The 19358-nt window shown below is 48.0% G+C and overlaps 1 long non-coding RNA gene across 1 annotated transcript in view; it reads right to left on the reverse strand.

Moving 5' to 3' along the window:
• Window positions 1-762: 762 nt before the first annotated feature.
• Window positions 763-19358, reverse strand: part of LOC143692805 (uncharacterized) — a 369941-nt gene continuing 351345 nt past the window's right edge. Inside the window, exon 3 of the long non-coding RNA XR_013180347.1 lies at window positions 763-783. This is a non-coding gene — a long non-coding RNA (uncharacterized LOC143692805). The remainder of the gene's footprint in view (window positions 784-19358) is intronic.

Consider the following 19358-nt stretch of genomic DNA (forward strand, 5'->3'; position numbering starts at 1 on the left):
CTGCCCTTAGGCACACCCAGAGCTCCCTGCTAAGCCCAGATGGTCTCTGGTTCTGCCCTGTTCCTCATCCAGTGCAGGGATGGAGCACTGCTGTGCTTTCAGGAAGCTATTCTTGAAAACTTCCAGCATTCCAAGCTCCTTTGACCTCCGTGGATCCTTGCCATAGAATCCCTCTCAGCTGGGTTCAGAGCATCATCAGGTTTGCTCTTCCAACATCCAGGGGCTCCAGGGTACTCAGAAAGATCTGTAACTCCACAGTGCTGTACAACTGCGCCTTAAGCACAGGAACTTTTCCAGCCTGACCTGCCCTCATTCCTCTGTGTCTGTGCACAAAACACGGCGTGGAAGAGAATGGCAGCAGGGGCCTGTGTGTCCCAGGGCCCCGGATTTGCATCGCTCCAGCTCCACAGAGATACAGGTAAAGTGAGGAAGCCAAACTGTTTATTAATGGAAGGCGAAGCAGAGGGATGAGCTGGGAGGGAAGAAAGGGGATGGGCAGGGTCTGAGGGCTGGAGGGAGGGAGCTGTCAACAGGGAGGGAGAAGGCAGGAGCTATGGGAGCTTCCCACAGGCTCAGTTGTGCCAGTCATCAGCTGTGCCTGGAACTCCAGCTGATCCCCTCTGGTCTCCAGGTGGTCTCACCTTCCAAGGGATTGGAGGTCTTAAAGAGACACTGGTTCTTCTGAGCCAGCAGATGAAAGTTCTGCAGCTCTTCCCTCAAACGTCACCTGAACAAATGTGCTTATGCAGGAGGGGCTGTTGTCTTCACTCAGGGCTCGAAGGGCTGGACGAGAGAGGAACAGAGCCACGGTCAGAACCTGGATGTGCAGGAATCCAAGGAGACCTTCCTTCCAGAGCCATCCCACCCAGCTCTTGCCATGGCCGCAAGAGAGGAGAGACCAAGGGGATCAGCTGCAAGGTGCTGGCCATGAATCCCCCTGCTCGCATCCCTGAAATCTCTGTGTGCTCTGCCCACGCCACCCCTGGTCAATACAAGGAGCAAAGCCCACCGCAGCCGGGGCAGGGATTGCAGCTCCCTGCCCAGGCATTGCAGCTCCCCCAGCCAGCCCCTGCTGACAGCCCACTGCCCTCATCACCCTCACGGAGGGCCTGGAGCTCTTCCTTCTGCCCCATCAGGAGCACCCAGACAATCCCTGGGAACACAGGCTAACCAAACTAAGGCTGCCCTGGCTGTTATCCAGTTTGCTTTATGGCTTAATGAGGTGAGGAATTCATGGATCTTTAACTTCCTCTGGAAGGCAGGCACATGGATTCAGAGCTATCACACACTAAGTGTATGTTTTTTGGGGTTACTTTAATAATGGTTCTTACTTTGAGGAAATGACACGGGGGCAAATTTTTTCCCAGCCCTTCACCCAGCTCTTTGGGTCTGCCCCAGCAGTTTTCAAAGGGTTCAGATCCACTCTAAATGCTAATGATATCATACAGTGGCTGGTGTTGCTGATAGGCCTGTTACATTTAGCATTCAGAGATAAGGGAAAATTAACCTGGATAACCACACTGACACCTACCCCAGAGACAAGGGATGCTGCTGCCCCAGAGCCTGACCCTGCCCCACAGCCCACCTCAGAAATGAACCACCCAGGCTGGATGAGGGTTCTAATGAAAGAGATGGGCCAGGTGCTGAAGGAGTACATTTCCACAGCTGGTGAAAAGCCATCCCCCTGCCTCAAAGATGGTGCAGCAGTGGAACCCACAGATGTTACAACTGTCCAGGTTCCAGCTGAACTGCAAAGGCAGTCACAGCCAGCAGCAGTCGCCCTGGTGGAAACAAGGAGATCTAAGATGAAATCAGAGCACCCAGATGAGGATATGAAAGGAGAGCCTTCCCAGCGCCCAGGAGAGGCAACAGTTGAGGTCATCACCGAGTCCCTGACGTACGAAAGTTTCCATAATCTGCACAAAGACATTGTATGACAGAGACGTGAGGCTTATACAACCTGGCTACTTTGGGTCTGGGACCTTATGGGTACAGGTGTCCAGCTGGATGGTGGTGAGGCAAGGAATTTGGGACACTTGACTCAGGACTCAGGTATGAATCTGATTTTGGTAAGGGAGCCAAGGTCCCTTTCCCTCTGGGAACAGCTTTTAATGAGTGTCAGAGAGAGGTTTGTCCACAGGGAGAGAATGTAGGACCAGCACCATAGAATGCACTGGAAGATTCTTGAGGAAGGGATCCAACAGCTGAGAGAAGTGGCAGTATTGGAGGTACTCTTTGGGAGGGGTGGACAGCATGATATTGACCCAGACAAGGTCAGGTGCACAGGGCAAATGTTGTGGAGTCTGGCAAATCTGGGGCCAGCTCAATACACCACCTTTATTGCAATGATTAATGCCAATAACAAACGAGATTCAGTGGGTTCTGTTGCCAACAAGCTTAGAAATTATGAGAGTGTGATCAATGGCCCAATGCAGGCTCATGTCTCTGTTGTGGTCCAAGAAGTCAGAGAGGAGATGAGGGAGATGAGGGAGATGAGGGAGGAGGTGAGGAGGAACAGTTCCCACATTGTACCAGTGTGAGTCACAGGCCCCAGAGTCAGAGCCCAACGTTCTCCAGCTAGAGAGAGAGGATACAGCCCACGGACTGACCTGTGGTTCTTTCTGCAGGACCATGGGGCAGACATGGGAAGGTGGGATGGAAAACCCACTTCTGTCCTGGCTGCATGGATGCATCAGCTCAAGGAGGGAAACACTAATCGAGGGAACTCAGTAAAGTGAAGGTAGCCCCAACCTTCCATGACTGAGCTGCTGAGTATGATCTGTCAGATCCCCTGGAAGGTACCTCGACCATGTATGCCCAGGAAAGAAATAATAACCAGGGCTAGGGGGGGTCCTGCCTCTAACCAGGAAGAGATACAGGAAAACCGGATTTTCTGGACAGTGTGGATCCGATGGCCTGGCACATCAGAACCACAAAAATACGATGCCTTAGTTGATACTGGTGTGCAGTGTACCCTGATACCATCGGGACATGTGGGGGCAGAACCTGTTTCCATTGCTGGGGTGACGGGGGGATCACAGCAATTGACCCTGTTGGGAGCCCAGGTGAGCCTGACTAGGAAGGAGTGGCAGAAACATCCTATTGTGACTGGCCCAGAGGCCCCGTGTATTCTGGGCATAGATTTCCTCCAGAATGGCTGTTACAAAGACCCAAAGGGACTCAGATGGGCTTTTGGCATAGCTGCTGTAGAGGCTGAGAACATCAAGCATTTAAACACTTTGCCTGGACTATCAGAAAACCCATCTGCAGTAGCTCTCCTGAAGGTGGAAGAGCAACGAGTGCTGATTGCCACCTCGACAGTGCACCGCCGGCAATATTGAACAAATTGAGATGCCGTGATCCTCATCCACAAAATGATCCGTGAGCTGGAGAGCCAAGGGGTGGTCAGCAAAACCCACTCACCCTTCAACAGCCCCATCTGGCCTGTGCACAAGTCTGACAGAGAACGGAGATTGACTGTGGGCTATCGTGGCTTGAATGAAGTGACTCCACCGCTGAGCGCTGCTGTGCTGGACATGTTGGAACTCCAGTACGAGCTGCAGTCCAAGGCAGTGAAGTGGTACACCACCATTGACATTGCCAACATGTTTTTCTCCTTTCCTCTGGCAGCAGATTGCTGGCCTCAGTTTGCTTTCACCTGGAGGGGCGTGCAGTACACCTGGAACTGACTGCCCCAGGGGTGGAAGCACAGCCCCACCATCTGCCATGGACTGATCCAGGCTGCACTGGAAAAGGGTGAGGCTCCAGAACATCTGCAATATATTGATGACATCATTGTGTGGGGGAACACAGCAACAGAAGTATTTGAGAAAGGGGAGTGTCATGGTTTGACACTGGCACAATGCTAGTGCTTCTATGAAGATATTTTCTCTCTGGTTTCTGCTGTGAGATGTGACCAGGAATAAGCAAAGCAGGCTCCTACTTAGGAAAGAAAAGAAAACAGAACTTTATTAACTACTCTACAACTATAGATAAAAGGAACACACACACAGGGAAAATGAAAACTTTACAAATACATTTCTTCCCCCCTTCACCAAATTTCCAATACAATGCATCTACTCTCTAAATCACCAACTCTTAGTCTAGAACTACCTTTCAAACAATCAATCCTCAGTTCATCAAGAGGAGAGGAGTCCTTCTTGTACCATGGGCTTCTCTTGGAAACACAGCTGAAGCTTTGTGTGTTTCCGTGTCACTCGTGGCACCGCCCGGAGTACATCTGCCGTCGTGACCTCTTCCTTTCATGTCCAGTGCTCTCACCACTGAACACGGACCAGAGCTGCTTCTAGGGTTGTCTTTTTTAAGGATGCTCTGTCCCAATCCAAAAAAGGCACAGTCTCTCCTTTGGGACACCTGTCCCCCCCATATTTTTTCACCCCCTGGGGCCGAGGGGCACCAACACTGAACCCTCTTGGTTCTGTGGCCATTGCCTCCCCCTAGAATGCAGTCTCTGTGTCACAAGGAACATGGTTCTGTCCATGGCTATACAAAAAGAGTCCAGCAAAAGCCACTCCATCATCTCTTCCCACTAGGATTCTTCTCTATTCTTCCACTATCTCTCACTCGCCCAGACCTCTCTCACACTTGCACATTTCCTTCCTCATCTTCCACTCTATCTTCTAGGAGAGGTCAATGATCTGTAAAGTTCTCATTCTCCAAAAAGGGGTTAAAAGCTCCTACAAGCGGCTGGCTGCACCCCCCCCCCCTTTTCCCCTTCCCAGCCGTGCTGCTGGCACAGGCCCATGTTTATCCAGTCTCAAGGTTACAGTCCCAGGCACCGTCTCTCTCTTTTTCTCTCTTTCTCTCTTCCACCCTTCCACCCCTGGGCTCAGGCCCACCTCTCCCGGCCTCATGGCTTTTCCCCGAACTCTTTCCTGCTGGAAACCCAAAAGGACCCTCCCAAGGGAGAGCTCTGCTTTTAACCCCGTGTTCTCAGAGGCGTGTCTAATGTCCCAATGGCCAGGTTAAATGCCAATATTAAAGCCTGAACATCCATTGGCCCAAAACACAGCATCCCAGAAAACACATTTCCTGTCAAACCACCACAGCATGGTAGCTCAAAAATCAATTTACCAGTGACCTCTGGGAGTGTTTCCTCTTTTAATGATATCTGAAGGTGGCCTTTATAAGTTCAAAGGATTATTTTAAAGACATATCAGGCATTTTTCTGTAACAGACTTGACCATTTTTGTCATAAGAGCACTGGGTGTCTGAGCCCGCAGACTACTCAGCATAGCATTGAAATCCCAGTGGGTTTGCTGGTGTTTCTCTTGAGAATTTGCAACACCAGTTGTGGTGGGACTCTGACAGGATTGTTGGGAGTTACCAGCCATTCTGCTCTTTATTCTGGGCTTCTAGAGAAGTAGCTAATTTTAAATCTGCTTGACAATATCCAGGGCTAACTTCTGGAAGAGAAATGGCTTTCTCAGGTATTAACACCAGGTTGTGCAACCTCTTGTGCAGCTTTATCTGCACATCTGTTCCCTGTAGGAATTTGGGAATCCCCTTGTTGGTGTTGTGCTTTGTGGTGTAGTGCAGCCACTTCTCTGGGCAGTTGAATAGCATCAAGGAGGAACAATATTCCTTTTGTATATTTATTTGTAAATCCAACTATGCACCCATAATCCCAGTGCTATTAATCAATTTTGGAAGCTTTCTCCACAGCCCCAGGTCAAATGCAGTGCTCTCTCGCGAGTCTGTGCCTTTCAGCAGAGAAAGTTTAAAATTCTGAGCATGCAGGATTCCAACAGCCAGGTGTTGTCATGCCACCCCTCCTGGTAACAGCTTTGCCTCCTCCCAAATGCCCCATGCCAGGGGTACAGGTACTCACACTCCCTCCACCTGTCCTGGCTAGCAAGACCCTCCCTGGGCAACAATTTGGGAGGGAAGGGGACTGTGGAGAGAAGAGAAGACATCTAAACAACAAATCACAAGAACATAACCAGAAATCAATAAAACTTCTCTTAACATTCACATAATATCCATCCTTTAATTGCAAGAGCCAGCCGTGGCATTACCCATCCATAACAGCAATTCATTCCATTTCCCTCCTCTTCTACAAAACAACATCAGCTGTAAAAAGTTGTTATAACCTAAGGTACCATTCTCTGGCCACTTAGCCTGGGAGTTTAGCTTGTATGCTGACCAGCACTGATTACAATATTGGATTAGGTTTAGTTAGTGGGTCTGTTTCCAGTATCTCAACAAACATTGCAATGGAGAATTTGGAATATCATCTCCCACTTTAGCTTGAGAAGAAACTGGCCCCATATTCAATAATTACAGATATACAAGCTATTACCTCTGAAAGTCATAATGGTATTTCCAGCTTTGTCATGGAGGGGGGAGAGGGGAAGAGGAAGGGGACTGCCAAACCTGCAGTCACTCAAACTGACAAAAGAGGGGGCTTCAAGCCTGCAAATGCCATCTCAGCCAGGCACACAAAAACAAAGCAACTCCAAACCACCAGCAAACACTCAGTCACGCTCCAACACTCTCAACACTCTCTCTGCAAATGAATTTTTGTATCAAGGACATCCCCATGTTGATATGCTGGCAAACTCGCATCAATGTACCACTCTCACATGAACATGCTCTCAGAGTTCAAGAAGAATGCAGAGAATGTGAGGAATGCAAAGGAATTAACCAATCTCCACCACAAAAGTGGCTCCAGATGAAGCTGTGGCCAGTCTTCAGTTGTAAATGAAGAATGTGGTTTTCTTTTTTCTTCTTTCCTCCATCCAAGTTAAGATGATTGCAGCCTATGCTACAAGACAGCAGAACAATGATTTTTCTTGAAACTATGATCTTGGTCTGATACAACAATTCCTGATACTGTTAGTGTACAGGAACACAAAATCACAGAATGATTCTATGCAGGTGCTTTTACTAAGAGCTCTGGGTGTCAGGGGACACAAACCCAAATCTGAGTCTGACATGCGTTTGGAACGAACATGTTTTATATTCTATCATTATATAACTTACATATTAATTATTAAACGTACATTGTTCTATTGTATACATTGATATCATCCAAGCGTGGATTCCTCGTGATTCCCTCAAACCTCTAACATCGTTTCTCATGATTCTTTCAACAATAATTATATCTAATCATATCTAACAATTGTATAATTTATCATATACTGACTACATGGCTGCAGTTTCACATGATCTAGCAAATACAAGGTCTAACATTTCCCAGGGCCTACCTTTCACATTTTCCCAGGGCCTACTAAGCCTAACTTTATTTCTAGCTCCCCAAATTTTGTGATTTTAAAATCTTTTACTGTCAATACCCTCTGAAGACAACCTCTAATATTTCCTAGGGAACTCGAACCCCTGATAGTTCTTGGGGACCTGAACTCCAGAGAGGGGAAACTCTGACTCCCTGAGGTCAGGAACTCAAACTTCTCCCTGATAAGCTTACCCAGGGGCTCAAACCCCCCTTAGCTCTCAGAGTCTCTGCTGGTCAGAGTGACCCCGAGATAGGTTAGAAAGTCTCTTTTCCCAGCCTGGTGGTTGAAGAAGGAGTCAGAACTCTTCAGTTCTTGCTCTCAAGGTTGTTCATTGTTTCTTATCTATAAAATTCTTTCTTCTGGCCTGCCGATGTCTGCTCAGCAGGACAGACAGAGGCACACTGACACCCTCAGTGTGGTGTTATCTTTTGTACTAAAAACTACATGTACATTATTTATCATAACTTCCCAATACCTATCACCTATGTTAGACAGTGAGCTTCTACACTAAACCAATCTAAAAGTGCCACCATCACAGCAAAAGTTGGAGACCAAGAAGAAGAAGGAGAAAGAGTGGACAACACCCAGATTCCTCCATCTTGCCTCCTGAACCCCCATTCTAAAAACTCCCAAAAATCTATTTTTCACCCCATGACTAACTATTATTCTACTTAGAATTTCGTGGCTTGCAGATCCTCATATAAGGTTGGTATTTTTTTTTTTCCATGGGTCAAAATCAAAGTCACAGGGGATTTGGGCTCTGTGCCAGGGTCTCTGAGCTCCCTGGGCAGGGGCTGGAGCCCTCCAGGGCAGCCAGAGGAATTTCCTGGGTTCTGACACTTACCAGTAACTCTGTGTGGTGATTTGCATCCCTTGTCAATAACCCAAAGGAAAATAATTTAAATGATGCCTTCACTTAGGCCAGGGATCTTGCCTCGAGTCCCTGAAGGTCTAAAGTTGATTTTCTCCCTGAAAATTCCTCAGTGCTGGCTGGAGATCATTGAAGCTCTAGGTGGATTCATTGAAGCTCTAGGCTGATCTTCAGGCTGGCTCTCCAATTTACTGCCACAAAATCTCCAAAATACTGGAACAAGACCCCTTAACACTAATTTGGTTTAAAAAGGCATAATTTATTCAGGCCTGAGGTCACCCAAAGGATACTCCTAACCATTCGTGCACACATGATTTTACAAGTAAGCAATTTACATATTACAATTTACCCATTACCATCAAGCCCATATTCAGTCCTTGTTTTGTCTATTCCTACATTCTTGAGCCGGATGTCTTCTTCTTCTCTTCCAACTGTTCTTGCTGGGAAAGCAGTTTTTGTGTGCCTTGTTTCTCTGTTCACAGGCCCAGTAAAAACTAAATTAATCCCTTTGCTGTCACATAGCATGGAAGCCTCTCTCCAGCTTCCTTCCCTGAGCCCTCCTGCTCCTGCAGAACCACCCTGATAATGGATCTGCGTGTGTTGGACATGGTGGCTGTCACCTTGACGTGGCCAACACTCACCTGGACGGGCTCCTGGCAGGTGTCCAGGGTGACGTGGCAGCACGCAGTGGTCCCGTTGGTGGTGAAGGACGTCCTCATCTGGGACATGCGGTGGTAGGTGTCCTCCAACCTGCCCAGGTGAGCTTTGAGCAGGGACAGCTCCAGGCCCAGCTCCATGGAAAAGCGGTTGTATACCAGGGGGTTGGAGAAGAAGATGGCCACGGTGAAGGTGGGGGCCTCATAGACCAGGACTCCACAAGAGCTGCGGAACAGGGGGCTGGAGAACTGGCAGGTGTCAGAGGAGCCTGGGGGCACGCAGGGGCTGGTGGGACGGAGCTGTGCCCGCTGTAGAAGTAGGTCCTGGGGAGAAGAAACAGGGGTGTGCCATCAGGGGAGGATGGTGAGACCACCGGGAGATGGTCGTGGAGCAAGTGGTAGGTGGTGGAACCAGCAGGAGACAGTCTCAGCACCACTGGGAGGTGCTGGGGGCACTGCTGGGAGGTGCTGGGGGCACTGGGAGACAAGTAGGAGATTGACCAAGCCCTAGGAGATGTTCCCACTGTGGGATGATGACCCCGCCCTGTGGTGGTGTTCACAGGAGTCTCAGGACGAGGCAAGAAATGAGAATGTTGACTTTATGTTTCAGAAGGCTGATTTATTATTTTATGATATAGATTACATTTAAAGAAAATGATATATTAAAACTTACTAAAAGAAGAGAAGAAAAGATTTCATCAGAAAGCTAGTAGAGAATAAAAAGGATAGAATGACAATAAAATCTGGTGATTGACCAGAGAGTCTGAGACAGCTAGACTGATTAGCTATTAATTAGAAACAACTACATGAGACCAATCAAAGATACACTTGTTGCATTCTAAAGCAGCAATTTTATTATTTTATGATATATATTATATTAAAAGAAAATTATATATTAAAACTTACTAAAAGAAGAGAAGATTTCATCAGAAAGCTAGCAAAGAATAGAAAAGAAGTGAATGATAATAAAATCTGGTGACTGACCAGCGAGTCTGAGACAGCTGGACTGTGATTAATTATTAATTAAAAACAACTATATGAGACCAATCAAAGATGCACTTGTTGCATTCTACAGCAACAAATAATCATTGTTTACATTTTGTTTTTGAAGTCTCTCAACTTATCAAGAGAAAAAATCTTAACAAAAAGGTTTTTCATTAAATATGTCTGCAACACCACCCTGTCCTGGTTTGGAATGGGAGGAAAATTCAGGGAAGTGATGCAAAGCTTTTTGTGTAACTGACAGGCTGCTGAACCCCTGAGAAGCTGGGCACAACTCTGTGAAACACACACGTTAAAAACCAAAAACCCCAAAAACTCTCTCTTTCCTTTCCAATCAACAAAACGCAGCAAACCCCAACCTCAACCCCCATCTCAACCAAACCAAGCCAAAGAGTGTCACCATGATATTTTATGGAAAATTCCTTCACCAGGATTTCTTCTCCTGGGAAGCTGGGAAGCTTCAGCTTCTCTCTGTTTTGCTGCTTTGGAATGTGATTTGGAGGACTGTTTACCCAGCATGGGAATTGTTTTAATTTAATCACCAATCCCAGTCCAGCTGTGTCAGGACTCTGGTCAGTCACGGGTTTTTATTATTCATTCTTTTCCAGCCTTCTAATGTATCCTTTCTCTTTCTTTAGTGTAGTTTTGGTATATCATTTCTTTTAATATAATATTGAGGGAACCCAGGACATTCCTCTGGCTGCCCTGGAGGGCTCCAGCCCCTGCCCAGGGGGCTCAGAGACCTTGGCACAGAGCCCAAGACCCCTGTGCCTTTGATTTAGCCCTTGGAAAAAACAATTATCAACCAACCTCTATAGGAAGAATTACAAGTCAAGAAAGTTTAAGTAGAATAATTGTTAGTTTGTCACAGGGTGAAAAATAGAGTTTTGAGATTTTTAGAATGGGGGCTCAAAGTCCCAAGATAGAAGAATTTAAGTGTGCCTTCCTTCCTTCCTTCCTTCCTTCCTTCCTTCCTTCCTTCCTTCCTTCCTTCCTTCCTTCCTTCCTTCCTTCCTTCCTTCCTTCCTTCCTTCCTTCCTTCCTTCCTTCCTTCCTTCCTTCCTTCCTTCCTTCCTTCCTTCCTTCCTTCCGCCACTTCCGCCACTTCCGCCACTTCCGCCACTTCCGCCACTTCCGCCACTTCCTTCCGCCACTTCCTTCCGCCACTTCCTTCCTTCCTTCCTTCCGCCACTTCCTTCCTTCCGCCACTTCCTTCCTTCCGCCACTTCCTTCCGCCACTTCCTTCCGCCACTTCCTTCCGCCACTTCCTTCCTTCCGCCACTTCCTTCCGCCACTTCCTTCCTTCCTTCTGCCACTTCCTTCCCTCCCTCCTTCCTTCCTTCCTTCCTTCCTTCCTTCCTTCCTTCCTTCCTTCCTTCCTTCCTTCCTTCCTTCCTTCCTTCCTTCCTTCCTTCCTTCCTTCCTTCCTTCCTTCCTTCCTTCCTTCCTTCCTTCCTTCCTTCCTTCCGCCACTTCCTTCCGCCACTTCCTTCCGCCACTTCCTTCCGCCACTTCCTTCCGCCACTTCCTTCCGCCACTTCCTTCCGCCACTTCCTTCCTTCCTTCCGCCACTTCCTTCCGCCACTTCCTTCCGCCACTTCCTTCCGCCACTTCCTTCCGCCACTTCCTTCCTTCCGCCACTTCCTTCCTTCCTTCCGCCACTTCCTTCCGCCACTTCCTTCCTTCCTTCCTTCCTTCCGCCACTTCCTTCCGCCACTTCCGCCACTTCCTTCCTTCCGCCACTTCCTTCCGCCACTTCCTTCCGCCACTTCCTTCCTTCCTCTTTTAAGTGATCTTGGCATTTTTAGATTAGTTTAGAGTAAAAACTCACTGTCTAACATAGGTGATAAGTATTGAGAAGTTATTGTAAATAGTGTACACGTAGTTTTTAGTATAAAAAGATAACACCACACAGTTCCCATGGTCCCTCACAGGCCCCTCATGGCTCCCTCACAGTTGCCCAAGACCCCTCAGAGCCCCTCACTGTGGATGCCATGGGACAGAGAGAGAGACAGCAAGTGTTTCTCACAGCAGCTTGTGAGAATTATTAGCAAGTTGTAAGAATGTGAGAACTTCAGTATAAACAATCTGCAGGTGGTGTTCTTCTACTTCATCTTTCTCTTCTTCTCAAGGACGGTGTATAAAGAATGTTTTTGTTAACTAGCCAATCAAACAGAATATATCGCATCACTCTATAAAAACCGCACGGTTCTCTTGAATTCAACCTTCTTTTAGTCTTTCTGCAATACTGCCTCCTGCCTGTTCCTGTGTCATTCTCGGCGCAAGAGTGACACCTCACGGCCCTTCATGGCCCCTCATGGCCCCTCACAGCTCAAGGCTCTTCACGGCCCCTGAGCCGCCTCCGGCCCCGCCATTGGCGCCGCTCTTTGCTGCTCGCCAATGGCGGCCCGAGTCTGCAGTGACGTCACCGGTCGCCGGACAAAAGAAGGCCTGGGGCTGAGGTGCCCCGGGCTGCCCGGGAATGGGGTCCGGGGGTCCCCGGGCTCATGGAAACGGGGGATCCAGGGGCCGGGAGAGGAGGATACCCGGGAAAGGGGGTGCAGGGGGTGTCGGGGCAGGATAAGGGGGTGCAGGGGGTCCTGCAGCTGGGGAAGGAGATGCGAAGGGTCCCAGTGCCCAGGAATGGGCATTCAAGGGGGTCCCCGGGGGGCTCCCCAAAGCCCCTCCCAGGGGGCAGCAGGAGCTGGCTCAGGAGCTCTGGGCAGAGAAAAGGGGGTGACCCCGGCTTGGGGGGGACATGGGGGACTCACCCACGCTCCCGGGGGGACACGACCCCCGGGGACCCCCCCTCACCTTGTCCCGCAGGGGAGGCCGAGCCCCAGCCCAGGCAGACGAAGCCCCCGAGCCCCGGCAGCATCTTGGGGGGCGTGCGGGGCCGGGAGGGGCAGGATCCGGGAAAGGGCGGCGGCTGCCGTGTTCCGCGGCTGCCTGGAAACCATGAACGCGGCGGCAGCGTCTGTGACAGCGGCGCGGCCTCAGTTGCCTGAGAACGCGGCCCTGGCTGCTTGTGCGCAGCCTGGGCTCCTGCAGGCGGCTTCACTGGGCCATTCGCCAGGGGAATTGTTCGCGGAGCATTGGCCTCTGCAAAGTTCCTGAACGTGCAGAGCATTGGCCTCTGCAAGGAGTTCATCAATGTGCAGAGCATTGGCCTCTGCAGAAAGTTCCTGAATTTCCTTTGAAGGTAAAGATTGAGAAGGTAAACTCAAGTTGAACTTTTTGGTTTTGTCTCATCTGCACTCTGAGAGAGAATGCCAAAGGGAAATACAGGATGGGATAATGCCCGTCTTCTGGTGCAGCAGTTCAGTGCTCTGCACTGTCACTGACATGTTTTATGAAAAATCCTTTGGGTTTTTTCTCCTGAGAAGCTGAGAGACCTCAGGAACAAAATGTAAACAATGGTTATCTGCTGCTGTGGAATGCAACAGGTGCATCTGGGATTGGTCTCCTAGAGTTGTTTCCAATTAATGGCCACTCACAGTCAGCTGGCTTGGACTCTCTGTCTGAGACACAAGCTTTTGGTATTCATTCTTTCTTTTTCTATTCTTAGCTAGCCTTCTGATGAATCCTTTCTTCTATTCTTTTAGTATAATTTTGATATCATATATATAATAAAATAATAAATCAAGAGTCAGATCCTCATCTCTTCCCTCATCCTAAGACCCCTGGGAACACCACCACAATGCACAGCTGAGTGGATGAACAATATATGCTCTACTGATTGTGCTTTTTTTTTTTTGCACTGAAGGAATGCAACATTTTCTAAATGTACTGGTCTATACTTTTTTTTCCCGTCTAGTGGTTGCTTAAACTGTTTAAAGGTGAATGAAGTCTGTTCAAGTTTTATCGAGTTTCAGTGGGTTGTTATCATCTGGTTATTACAATTATTAGAGAGAGGCCTGTGAATTGAGGTGGAAATGTGACCATATGCCAAAATCAATAGTCTGGATTTTATGTAACAGTAAATGTGAGGAAGACAGAGAGAAAGGAAAAGAAAAAGAAGCGGGGGGGGGGGGGGGGGGGGGGGGATGGGGGGTTGGGAAGAAGGGGAAGAAGGAGAGTGACAGAGACAGATTAAGTGAAAAACATCACCATTCCATGGATCCCATTGGCATACTATCAAATCCTCTTCTGGTCTTCACTGTGGTGAGGTCTGGCAAAACGTAAGACTCCAATGGATTCATGCAGATTTGGGCAAGGTGGGACCTCCCAGGTGCCTCCCTGGGGTGGGGCAAGTTGGACTCTGTCTATTGCTACTTTGAAATAAAATAAAATCTTTAGCATCTGTCTGTCCTTTGAGTCTGCCATCAATTGGCTTCTGGATTTTCAGATCTGTTGTGTTACTTTGTGTGCCCTGCAGTCGTCTGGTGCAAGGCCTCAGGAATGGGTCTGGGGGCACTGTGGAGGTCTTTGATGGGAGGTTTGTGTGCAAACCTGGCCTCAGCAGACGAGTCTGTGGTTATGACTTGCCCACCTTGAAGCCAGACAGAGCTGATTTTCAGCACAGCTGCTGGGTTTGGCTTTGTTGTGGATAGGTTTTTCTCTGCAGCCTTGTTTACTTCTCCCCAGGCCTGAGCTAATGGGACAATAGTGTCACCTTTGTCTTGTCTCAAGTTCCCTTAGGCAGCTTAACTCACAGTGCCAAGTTCCAGTCCAGAGGCATTTTCAGGGAAGGGTGGGCTTGGGTGGTCGCAGCCTCTTTATACAGTTTTGTCCCAATGGGCAGAAAGTCCTTTATAACAACTTTTAAGCCATTAGCCATAACATTCCAGTCTCTCCCAAGTCCTGTGAGGAGCAGCTGAGAGAGCAGGGGTGCTTTAGCCTAAAGAAGAGGATATTCACTCTAGCTATTTTAAAGTAATATTTAGGCTGCAGCTTTGTCTGTTCTAACTATTGCTAATGTTCAGATTTTTAGCTCCAGGTTTCAGTATGATCCATCTTTGAATTGCACAAGGCAGCCCTATAGTTCAAATAAAGTCCAACTAGAGGCCTAACATACTAGCTACTTACACCAAACAAGCACTTAGCTACTTTCAAATCATAGAAAATGTTTAGCACCAGTATATGCCTTGAATCTGCCATGAATTGGGTTCTGGATTTTCAGAGTTCCATTGTTGCTTCTTCCAGTTTTGTTGAGGCATTGTCACTCATCTGGGAGATCCTGCCTTCAAAATGGCTTCTGGATTCCCAAAGAAGACCTCGACTCCTCGTCTTTTGTCCAGGGAAAGACTGACATCTTTCACTGTAAGTACCCACTGGGCTGTGTTAAGGCTGCAAACTGCCCTGGGGTCCCTGCTCTCCCTGCCCCTGCTTTAGTGCAAGCAAGAAAATGCTTTAAGTAGGTAATAAGCAGAAATATTCTAGTAAGGCTACGAAACACAAGTAATAAACGACACAATTATGAAGGTTTCTTTTGAGGTGAACAGAGAGGGGGAATTGTGGGAATCCAAAAATCAGAAGGTTTTGGGAAAGCTGCAAAAGGCAGCCTCAGAGACAGTAGAACTGTGATTAGAGCTAAGCAGCTGCCATGAGTTAGGTCAGCAGAAAAATTATTTAAAAAGTAGAAAAACAAGGACAAATAGAACAATGGTCTGTGTATTAACGCTTGTCTAGAATAACTCTCTAAGCTACAGCAAAGTTTATCTAGCAAGATATTAGGAGGGTTAAAGCTTAATAATGGAGCTCTGTGCATTGTGCTTTAAGGCTTACAAGCAGGTATTGTATTCAAAATAAGCAAGCATTGTTTTAACCAAAGGTACGTGTGCTTATAGTGGTTGGATAGAACTACTGTCAATGTGCTTTTGCTTTGTGTGATTGGTCAAGAAACTTATAAAGGAAGTTGTAACATTAAGTTCTTGGTCTGCTGCCTGGGATGTGAGCTGCTGGCATCTTCCCATTGTCATAACCATGTAATGAGAGTGATGCTGGAAAATAAAACAGCTCCAGGCAGTTCCACAGCAGCCCTGTCCCGTTTGTGATTTGTAAATAGCCCCCTGCTGGTGTCAAGACCAAGCTGCCCTTGGGCACCTGAGCATGTTGGGGGGAAAGCTCAAACTCTGCCCAAAGCCCTGTGAGACAGGGCTGGTCCCAGCTGGAAGAGCTTCCAAAGCAGCTGTTCTCTCTCAGCTCCTGTGTGGGCACAGATCCAGCCCCGCAGACACAGTGTACAGCAAAGCAAGTTATCTGCTGCAGCACGTCCAGAAGAAAATGTATAAGCACCTTTGTGTCCCAGACATCTTTTATGAAAACTCCTTTCCTTAGGATTTTTCCTCCTGAGAAGCTGAGAAGCCTCAGGAACAAAATGTAAACAATGATTATCTGCTGCTGTGGAATGCAACAGGATGATCTTTGATTGGCCCATGTTGGATGTTTGTAATTAATGGGCAATCACAGCCCAGCTGGCTCAGACAGAGAGTCCAGGCCAGAAGCCTTTGTTATCATTCCTTCCTCTTCTATTCTTAGCTAGCCTTCTGATGAAATCCTTTCTTCTAGTCTTTTAGTGTATTTTTAATAAATTATATATCACAAAATAATAAATCAAGCCTGCTGAACCATGGAGTCAGATCCTCGTCTCTTCCCTCATCGTAAGACCCCTGTGAACACCATCACACCGTTGTTCTGCAGGATGGTGGAAATCTTCCTGTGCTGGGAATTCTCCCCTGATTTTGGTTTACCATGTGTTGATGGTATCTCTCCCAAAGGAGTTGGCCTCTCTTGAAAGCTCTGGATTGGTAGGAATCTTGAGGGCTGTACAGTTCTTACCTGCTCCTGGGAGCCAGGGTCACAAATGTCCCTTGGTGTCTGGAGCTCACTTGACTGAAGATGCCCCAGTGCTGAGGCTCTGTCCAGGAGATCCCTCTGTTTTCTTCTCTGGAGGGGTCTGTGAGCCCAGAGAGAGAAAAGAAATGCTAATTACCAGAGAGAACTACAACTTGGACACATTCCTGTGCTCCTCACTCTTGGTACAATGTTCCTTTCTTGCCTCTCTTGGACTCACCCAGCAGTGCTATCTCCTTGCTGTGAGTTCTCAGTGCTGTACAGGGATGGAGTCAGGGCAGTTCTGAGAGCTCCTCCCCATTCTTTGAAAAGGTCACTGCCTCAATCCAATAGAACTAAAGAGGAAACAAATGCCCCAAGAGCAGAAATGCCCAACCATGTCACATGCAATCACGGAGAAGCTGATGGGACAGAGCCATGTGGTTGGAGTATGTGTATTGCACTCTGTATTGTCAATTTCTTGGTGCTGAGTATTTCAGCAAGCAACTTCCAGGGCTTCCAGGACTGTCCTGGACAATGTGATCACAAATTGTTCACCAGTGCCACTTGTTCAAGAAAAGCCTTTCTGAACAAGCCCAACTCTGAGGCTCTAGCTGGTTTATTTTTGCCTTTCAGCTGCTTCCCTCTAAGTTCCTGTGGCAGAAGTTTCTCAACATGAAGAAGAAGGCCAGCACTGGCAGGAGTTTTCTACCCAGAATTGGCCCATGTGTAGACCTGGGGAAGACTGGTCCAAAGGTAGCCTTTTCCTGCTCTTCTCCTTTCTGTTTGATGGGAAGTTTGAAGAGGGTGTGTGCTTGTGACAGGCTTGCCTCCAGCAAAAGACCTCAGTGTGCAGGTCCTGGTGTCATTGCAAGCTGCTGTTAGAGGTGGGCTGGGAGTCCTGATCTGCACTAAGCCAACACAAATAAGCTCTGCTGAAGCTGCCTAAGTGTAGCTGCCATTGCTGAAACAATGGGGGGAAGGCTGGGGACACAAAGGCCCAGCATTGCCATGTGCCATTCTCCTGCTGAAGGAGCCACTTCTTGCTTTGGTGTGGTCACCATCAAATGCTCGGGGTCACAGGATTCCCTCTGGAGTGGCAGCGTTGGCCTTGGAAGGCCGAGGACCTGCAGGAATTACTTCAGATTTAACAAAACAAATTGCCTTTGTGCTTTGGGCTGGAACAATGTGTTGGACCCTGAGGGGGTGTTAGATTTTGCAGGCTGCCAGATGTACAGGGGACTGGCCCTGGGCAGAGGGGAATGGATGTGCTTTATGTGGATCAGTGCCTTCTTAGAGGTGTGTTTAAAGCTGCTTTTCTGGCAGGACTGGCTCAGTAGAAAGCACAGTCCCAACAGGTAGGTGACTGAGGTGGGCTGTTGTTATGAATGAGGTCCCTATACGTCTAATTTAATAAACCAACATTAGAATTTAGCAGCAATTTTAATTGAGCAGCAATTTTATATAAAATCATGCAATCAAATATAATCAAGCAGATACAAAATAATTTGGCAGTGGTTTGGATAAAGCATAAGCAAAACCAGTCAGGATACAGGAGGGTTTTCTCACCCTGCCTCCCATTCAAAAGATAAAGAATCCAAACACAACTTATAGACTGTATGCTAATACATATTCCTCAATAATTTTCTGTCAATCTCCTCCTATTTTTGATTCTTGAAATCTATGTCACTGTACTGCACAGTGCCTGTGCTGCTTGTTTCTAAGGGGTCTTTTGGTTTTGGTGGTTGCTTCCCACGAAGGCTTCTCCTCATCATCACTGTCCTTTGAACAACCCCACAAGCTTCACATGCACCCCAAGTCTTGTGTTATAGAAGCCAGCATTATATTCCAAAAAGAAGCCTTATTATTTCATAGATACCTGGAATCATCCCAATTTTGTCCATTTCAAGGCCGATTCTTTAATTATCCTGAGGCCTATTGCATTTTTGGGATGTTCCTTATCTCAAACTACATCCTGCATCCTGTTTTCTCATGAACATCTGAAAACATCTCTTTTGTGACACTAATTCCATATCCTATTCCTCTCTTACTTTTTAACAAATATTTTCTAAACTATTTAAAATATAGTTAGAATTGTTAGCACAAATCAGATTGATCTATCACACTGTTGAGCAAGAAATTGGCAGCAAGAGCCATGTAAGACACTGGTTAAGGATTGCCCAGACAAAGCAGGGGAGAGTTTTCTCCAAGCAATGCCTCTGCTCCAGAATCATTTGCTGTTGTTTTGGGCTCGTGGGTCCGCCTCGGCGGCGGCGGTGATTCCCAGCCCGCGTTGTTTAAGCTGTCTCCTTCCTTGGCCTTAATATGGGGAACCACGTCGTGGCGGGCAGAATTTTTTTGGCCTAGTATTTTTTTTTTTTTACGGGCCCAGCACCCGACTGAGAGCCCCCCGGACTGGTCCTGGGCGAGGCGGTGGTGCCTCGCCTACCTCGGTCGTGGCCGGATCAACTGAGCCGCTTCTGCCAGGCGGGGCTGGGTTTGCCGTGTTGAGTCTGTTGCTTTTTGTTGAGGCGGGCGGAGTTGGGAGGGCACCCGCCAGGCTCCACGGGCCTTTTTATTTTTCTCTCGTGGCCCTAAGCCGCGGCACCGAGAAGCGTTGCAACGAAGGCGCGAGCGGGATGCCGGTGGGTCCGTCATGGGGAGGCAGTGAGGCGCGTACCTTGGCCCCCTCCCCCCCAGGCCCCCAGTCCTGCAGCCCCCGTGGCTAGCACGGGTCATTGCGAACGCGCCTCCGTGTGCCTTTTTTGTCGTGCCATCCCCCGGCTTTTTTTTCTGGAA

The sequence above is a fragment of the Agelaius phoeniceus genome, unplaced genomic scaffold, assembly GCF_051311805.1.
Source record: "Agelaius phoeniceus isolate bAgePho1 unplaced genomic scaffold, bAgePho1.hap1 Scaffold_108, whole genome shotgun sequence".
NCBI classification, from domain to species: Eukaryota; Metazoa; Chordata; class Aves; order Passeriformes; family Icteridae; genus Agelaius; species Agelaius phoeniceus.